Source organism: Triticum dicoccoides, chromosome 5B (assembly GCF_002162155.2).
Source record: "Triticum dicoccoides isolate Atlit2015 ecotype Zavitan chromosome 5B, WEW_v2.0, whole genome shotgun sequence".
Taxonomy (NCBI): domain Eukaryota; kingdom Viridiplantae; phylum Streptophyta; class Magnoliopsida; order Poales; family Poaceae; genus Triticum; species Triticum dicoccoides.
Window position 1 is genome coordinate 70,323,298 of NC_041389.1, and position 7,492 is coordinate 70,330,789.

Genomic DNA, 7,492 nt, shown 5'->3' on the forward strand with positions numbered 1-7,492 from the left:
CTCGCCCTTCTGGAAGGGTCTCATGAAGGTCAAGCAGGCATTGTTTAATAGGACAAAGTTTGTTGTTGGAAACGGCACGAGTACACGTTTCTGGGAAGATACTTGGCTCGGTGACACACCCTTGGCCATCCAATATCCCTCTTTGTACCGCATTGTTCAACGACGTGAGGTGTTCGTTGCTTCGGTCTTTCAATCTACCCCCCTTAATATTCAGTTCAGACGAGTGCTAGCGGGCAATCGTTGGGAAGAATGGCTCCGTCTAGTTAGGAGACTGATGGACGTCCAGCTTTCTCAACAACCCGATGAATTACGCTGGAAGTTGACTAAGTCTGGAGCATTCACGGTTAAATCAATGTATATTGATGTTATTAATTCGAACTCCATTCCTACGTCCAAACATGTTTGGGATGTCAAAGTTCCTTTGAAAATAAAAGTGTTTATGTGGTTTGTCCATAAACAAGTAATTTTAACTAAGGATAACTTGATGAAGCGTAATTGGACACGACCTACTAGGTGTAGTTTCTGCGATCGGGATGAGACTATTAAACACCTCTTTTTCGATTGCCCGCTGGCCAAGGTACTTTGGCAGACGGTCCACATTGCTTTCAATATCAAACCCCCGAATTCTGTTAATGCGTTATTTGGGACATGGCTTAATGGGATTGAGCCTAACTTAGCGAGACATATTCGGGTTGGGGTTTGTGCTTTGCTGTGGACTATCTGGAATTGCAGAAACGATTTGGTCTTTAACAGAATATCATGTATACAATTTTTGCAGGTTTTATTCCGGACTACGACACTGATCCGTTCGTGGTCGCTACTCACCCAGACGGAGGCCAGGGAGCATTTGGTTACTGGGTCTGTCCGCTGGGAGATGGTAGCTCGGGATATCTTCAACCGGTTTGGATGGCGGTCATGTAATAGGATAGGCATTTAGTATTCCTATCTAGTTTACCCAGCCGGTTGTGGCATCTTGATTTGGCTAGTTGATGTTTTTAGCCTCTTTTGGCTCTGTGTGAGCTTTTTTCTGCTTTTTATGGCTTTTTGAAGACCTTTGGAACCATGTTGGCACTACTTTATTTTGATAATAAGAGGGCCGTATGCATCGTACTGATGCAGAGGCCGGGGTTTTCCCCCCTTTTCAAAAAAAAATCCGCACCGGGCCTTGGGGTGGAGTTTGGGTCCGTACCTAGACATGTTATGCGAGCAATGTTTCAGGGCTTGTTTCTTGCTCCCCAAATGGTTGGAGAGGTAGTAAAAGTAGGTTGCTTCTCAGTTCCACCTCTTCGATCGAGGAAATTATGCATACAATTGCAAGTAACAGTCTTATACTATCCACAGACCACAGGGTGGTTTGCTAATTGCAGAAGTCATGTCAGCCAAGGGCTATAGAGTTCAACCACTTCCAAGGGAGCCACGCCATGATATTGTGCAGGTTGCTTTTAAGTTCAACTTTGATTAGTCTGAAAAGGCTTCAACATTAATTCACTAGCTAGCACATGAGTCTCGCACAACGACACAAGCAAATATGACAGTATCCATGCATCATACAACATTACAACTTATTTTTGGATATATCAGCATAGCAGCTGTGATGTGTCACAAACTCAGAAAGCTGATGTGGTTGAAAACAGATTGCAGAAACATAAACATCAATGGAGTAGAGTAAGATGACTGATGAATGAATGGTACTCTTCCAATGTTTAAATTTCGTGGAGAACACATGGCTGCAGAAACCATGTAAATTCAAAGTTTGATCCTGACAGGACATCAAGCGGTCTCTTTAAAACATTACACTGTCTGCCTATCTGCGTTAACATGTCATGACTTTTTAAGACCAAGGAAATAATAAAATTGTTTGTTTTACTCACAGGCAGTAGAGCTTGGCAACAGGGAGAGACTCATAGCATTCTGTGAAGCCGTTCAACAAACTTGCCCAGTAGGATCATTTATTAAGCCAACCGCTGGGGAAACTCCTGGTTATGCTTCAGAGGTATGTTTGTATAACCCCCTTCTATAATCATGTGCTTATTGTTTTAGCTATTTTCTAATAATATATTTCATGGCAGTTTATTCCATGTATTTACTATTTTGCTCTAAATGATGATATGTTATTGCTATCTGCATAGTTCCTTTTTTCTTTGATACAACAGTGATTAGTTCACTTGAATCACATGTCAATTTTGCTGATGGGACACTCATGGATGGAAGCACAAGTGAGCTATCATGTGACAGGCCCTTAAGAGATCCATACGCTGTCTTCTGTTAGGTCAGTATGAGAATTGACATCCTTGCATCCTGATCATTTGTGCTAATGCACGACAGACTCTAATGGTCACTAAGACTAAGGTTGAGAGCATGAGCCATCAAGTACGCCTTCTCCATCCCTGCACTGATGGCTCTTTTTCCTTGAAATGTATCGATGCAGAGAGGAACGCATTGGACACAGTGGGCTCTTGTCCTGGGCGAAGTTCTGAATGTCATGTAGCTGTTTGTTAGCAGAAGAAAAATAAATATTCAAGTCATTTCTGATCGAAGGTCTGGGTATCAAGTATTTGTGTTTGTGTCTACAAGCCTTTGACTTTTTTGTCCAGTCTATTGTTTATTTGCAATGTTGGATACTCATGCCATTTCTTGTGAATATTTTTTTTGTTTGTAGTAGTGTTAATATACTGTATGTTAACTCTATATTGAAGAATTTGTGAACAATCAGTACTGCACCAGTGGTAATTTATAGAGGAAGGCAAGGATAACTATATTAAACATTCCACAAGATCCTCCCAATTATATCACAAACTTCGTTTCAAGATATTAGAGTGTGGTTGACTACCGGATATTATCAGATGGAAAGAAGGTATATCCTTTGTCTTTATCTAGATGTTTAATTAGATGCACAAGCGTACATGATTCTGTGAGAAAACTATTTATCTTTATCTAGCCTGACCATTGCCGAACAATGCAACAAAGCATTGCTAAACTTGATAAAAGCAAACATGGAAGCCCTCCCTAATTCATCAATTTACAGAGATCACAGGTGATTCTCTTGCAGACTAGTTAATTAGATTATGAGTTTTTTATGTTATTGCTGATCTCACATGCTTAGTTTCTAAGTTTATCTCAAAACTACATGCTTCCTCCTTGCTTATTGGAGAAGATGTTTGTATGCTTTCTCTCGTATGCATGCTTGTGTAGTGTCATCATTTTTAGTGCACTACACTACCTATTTGGGTTAGTCTTTGGGTGTTCTGTGTGCACATGTGGTACTTGCTGCTTCCTGGCTAGGGGGTCTAACAGTGATTGTGTAGACTGCCAAACAATGGTTGCTGCTTACAGATTGTAGGCAGTGGCGGAGCTTGAAAGAAAATGCTGCACGGGTCAGACTAAATAATAACATAGTTATTTTTTAAATTCCGAATGTGAAACCTATGTTGAAATTTGTGAAATGTAGAGAACAATTGGGAAGTCAATTGAATGAAAAAATCACGCTATCTAATGAAGCAATTGTAAGCAAATATATTCTTCTCTGAGTGTGAGTGGCCTTGCTCGTGGCTACAACGTTGCAATTTGTACAAGATGTAAGGAACAACTGAGTGGAAACACAATCTGGCTATTAATTATCAAATGGCAAACTACGGAATTTAGGGGGGAAAATGAGCTTAGTTGTGTGTTCCCAGCCTGATGCTTGCACAGGAGAGCAGACGTAAGAGGGAGCGCAGGGGCAGTGGACTGACACGGTGGCACCACAGTGTGGCTGGGAGGATGTCGCGATTTCTAGCTAAGACGGCAGCGACGCCAACGCTACCTCCTTGCCAGCCCCTGGGTTGTGCGATGCGAGACAGCGAGAGGACACGCTGCTACACAGCTACAACTTTGGATAACTGGATCAATCTATGCCCTGGTTAGTGGAATGCAAGCTGACTCGGCTCCATAGGTAAAAGGAAAATTCCAAAAATCCTGGGCGAGCCACGGCCCAGGTCGGCCCCCAAAAAGCTCCGCCCCTGATTGTAGGCATGGTCACTGTAGCCATAGAAACGATATTCCTTTTGGGTTGGTCGAGCATAAACATGTTCATACAGATTTTGAATCTGGATTTATTGAACTCTCTACATGGTTGCTGCATTTGAATTTGAGATAAACGCACCATTCGTCACTGAACTCTCGCGAGATGAGCACAATGGTCACACACGTCTCAAAACGTGGAAAACGGGTCAGTTTGGTTTGCTATATGAGAAAATGGGTCACTCTCTTCTTTTGAGTCGTTGGCGCTGCCCACGTGGCGTTGTGAGTCAGCGGTGGCTCGGTGTACACTTGCAAGAATACCCCTAGAAAGAAAAACATATTCAGTACCGACCCCCGACAGACTGCACTCCACCCCCAAACCCCGACCAGGCGACCTTGATGGCGGCTGGGTGCCCGTCAGCGGCAAGGTCAAGTCCATTGGCTGTCTCCGTAGGTTGCGGTGGCGGAGAGGATGGCGAGGTAGCCGCCTCCCTACAGTAGCCGCGCCGGCTGACGACGGCGACGAATCTGCAGACACTGATGGCGGCGGTGCTTGTGGTGAAGCCGTTGTCGGTGTGGTTGATGCCGGCGGTCGCGCAGGTGCTGAACTTCTTCCTCGGCAGCGATTTCCCTGGGATGATGCACCCGAGTATGGTAAGATCTTCTCACTGATTCTCTTCCCCTTCCTTTGTGCCTCTCGACAGTGTTTGCTAGGGTTTCAAAATTGGGCATTTTTTGTTAGAGAAGTGGATGAATTTGGGTTCAAATAAGTGTTTCGAATTAGTTGCCAGTGTTTGCTAGGGTTTCAAAATTGGGGATTTTTGTCAGTAAATAGATTAATTTGTAGTTTTTCTTGCAATGCAGGGGATTGCAGTGATTTATTTAGCTTAGTAATACATCACATTGGATGGTTCTGTGGTGTTGGATCGAACCGTGTTTACATGCAGGAATGAGTAGATGTTTTTGATGGCTGTGACAAGGGTACATTATGTTGTGCTTTGGTGGATTGGATGATCAAGCAACTAGGATATGCTTTGCCATCCATGAGATTTCAAGTGTACTGGTTGGATCCTAGCAAAACAGTAGTAGATGATTTGAAGCAGATGAACTTTCAAATGCATGCATTATCTGTGGCAGATTCAGCTTGTGCAAGAGGTGGCCACAAAGTGCATGTTTATGTTGATCATGATAATGTTCTGGAGAAACAACTTTGGGATGATGTTCTTGTGCAACCAGTTGAGCTACCTACATTGATAAGTCCTTGCAAGAAAGAATTTCAGTCAGAGGACATACCAGCTAGCAATTGTATGCCTACATTCAGTGAGAAAATATTCAACATGATGTCAGGTGGATATGAAGATTTGTGCAACAACAACAGATCCATACCTGCTAGGAGGAACTTGAGTACTGATTTTGTGAAAGAAGAATTTTACATGGAAAAGAAAGGGAAGGACAATATGTTCCTTGAGGTTTTACAGCAAGAAGAAGAATTTGCTGCTGTTAGAGAAGAAGAATTAGCTGGTGTGCAAGAAGAAGAATTTGATGCTAATGCAAGAAGAAGATTTTGCTGCTATGCAAGAAGAAGATTTTGCTGATATGGAAGAAGAAGATTATGCTCACTACAAAAAAAATACACTTCGGTGATGATACGTGTTTGTCACAGTAGGTCACGTTTTTTGTCATGCATGTACATCCATGACAATTTTATGACAGAATCAAGATAGTCATACCTATGCTGTCGTAGAAGTGTTCCATGAAATTACCAAAATTATCATCATGGAAGTGTTCACTTCCATGACGATAAATGCCGCGTCATGGAAGTGCTTTCGTCAAGGGTGACCGACACGTGGCATCCATCGTAACGGGTTGCCGTTAAGCTATCGGGTCTGGTTTTGGATCCGATAACCCACTAACAACCACGACCAATGACGATTTTCCACGTGTAAAATTCTCATTGGCCAACGAAACCACGTGTCAGCTCCGCGTCGGCACAGGTGTCACTCATCCAATGGGCGAGATGCACATATGATATGTTGACACGTGGACCGGCCCAAAAGTGGCCCATAAATATTAAATGGGCCGGCCCAACTAAAGGCCCACGAGATTTCTTTGGCCATAATGGGCTGGCCTAGCTAAAGGCCCACGAGATTTTGCCTACCATAATGGCCGGCCCAGCTAAAGGCCCATGAGATTTCACCGACCATAATGGGTCGGCCCTGCTAAAGGCCCACAAGATTTTGAGGACACTAATGGGTCGACCCGTTAAAAGGCTGCCATGTTTTGGGCCAAATGCTGGCCCATAATTGATCCGGTCCATTAACAGCCTGCCAGGTTTCGGGCCCAATAAAGGCCCATATGAGATCCGGCCTGTTAAAAACCTACCACGTTCTGGGCCAAATTACGGCCCAGATCAGATCCGACCCTTTAAGAGGCTTTGGGCTAAATTATGGCCCATATCAGATTCGGCCCGTCAACTGGACGCTATGCTTTTGGGCCCACTTACTAAAGGCCCATTTAGTAATTCGGCCTAATATTAGTTTCGGCCTGTTAAAGGCTTACTTAACATTTCGGCCCTATATTTATTTCGGCTTGTTAAAAACCAGTCATATAGTTCGGCCTAACTACGGCCCGGTTTGCATCCGGTCTGGTCACAACCGATAATTTGATTGGGCCAAACAAGGACCGAGACAATTTTGGCCTGTTAACGGTCCGTGACGTCATTGGCACAATAATGGGCCGGGGTCTATTTCGGCCTGCTGCCGGCCCGTGAGCTGTTCGGCACGTTTCAGGCCCAACCTACTTTTCAGCCTCCTAAAAGCCCATTGAGTTTTCTTGCGAAAATAGGGCCGGCGGTTCACTCGGCCTATTAGAGGCCCAAATCTACTAGTGGGTCAGTTTACATTTAGGTCTGTTAACGGACTGATTATGTAGTGATTTGCATGACGACCCGATTATCATAGTAGCTACACCCGGTAGTAGGATGCATTTTCCCTATATCTAAGATACTCCAAAGCGAGTTATGTGAAAAAATTGCATGTGAGCCCATGTTTTTATCATATTTGTGAAAATACGTACATATTTGTACGTAAAAAAATATGCTAAAAATATACTACATACTACCTAAAAAATAGTATATATACTACCTAAATATTCTTACATACTACATACTATGCATACATACACTGCGGTATGGCAGATACTACCTAAAACGTACAAAATAAAAATGGGTGTAACTACACCTGGTAGTAGGAAAAATTCGTCATATATATAGTAAAATAACTACATCATCGTGAATGAGAAAAAATCTAAACTGTACAATAAAGAAATTAGAACATATTACATCCACTGGGCATCAAAGTTCGCCACTATGATAATAAAGCACAAGCAGACATCATATTACATACACTGGACATCAAAGATCGCCACCAGTGCAAATAAACACGCCGACAAAATAATATACAAAACCGACAGCACTTCAATAGAGTTCAAGAAA

At 42.9% G+C, this 7,492-nt stretch overlaps 1 long non-coding RNA gene across 1 annotated transcript; it reads left to right on the forward strand.

Annotated features, from left to right (window-relative positions):
- The first annotated feature begins 1,151 nt into the window (after positions 1 to 1,151).
- On the forward strand, positions 1,152 to 2,759 carry LOC119305192. Its single transcript, XR_005148580.1, has 4 exons — positions 1,152 to 1,260; positions 1,342 to 1,435; positions 1,874 to 2,269; positions 2,429 to 2,759. It is a non-coding gene; the product is annotated as an uncharacterized LOC119305192 (long non-coding RNA).
- Positions 2,760 to 7,492: the final 4,733 nt, after the last annotated feature.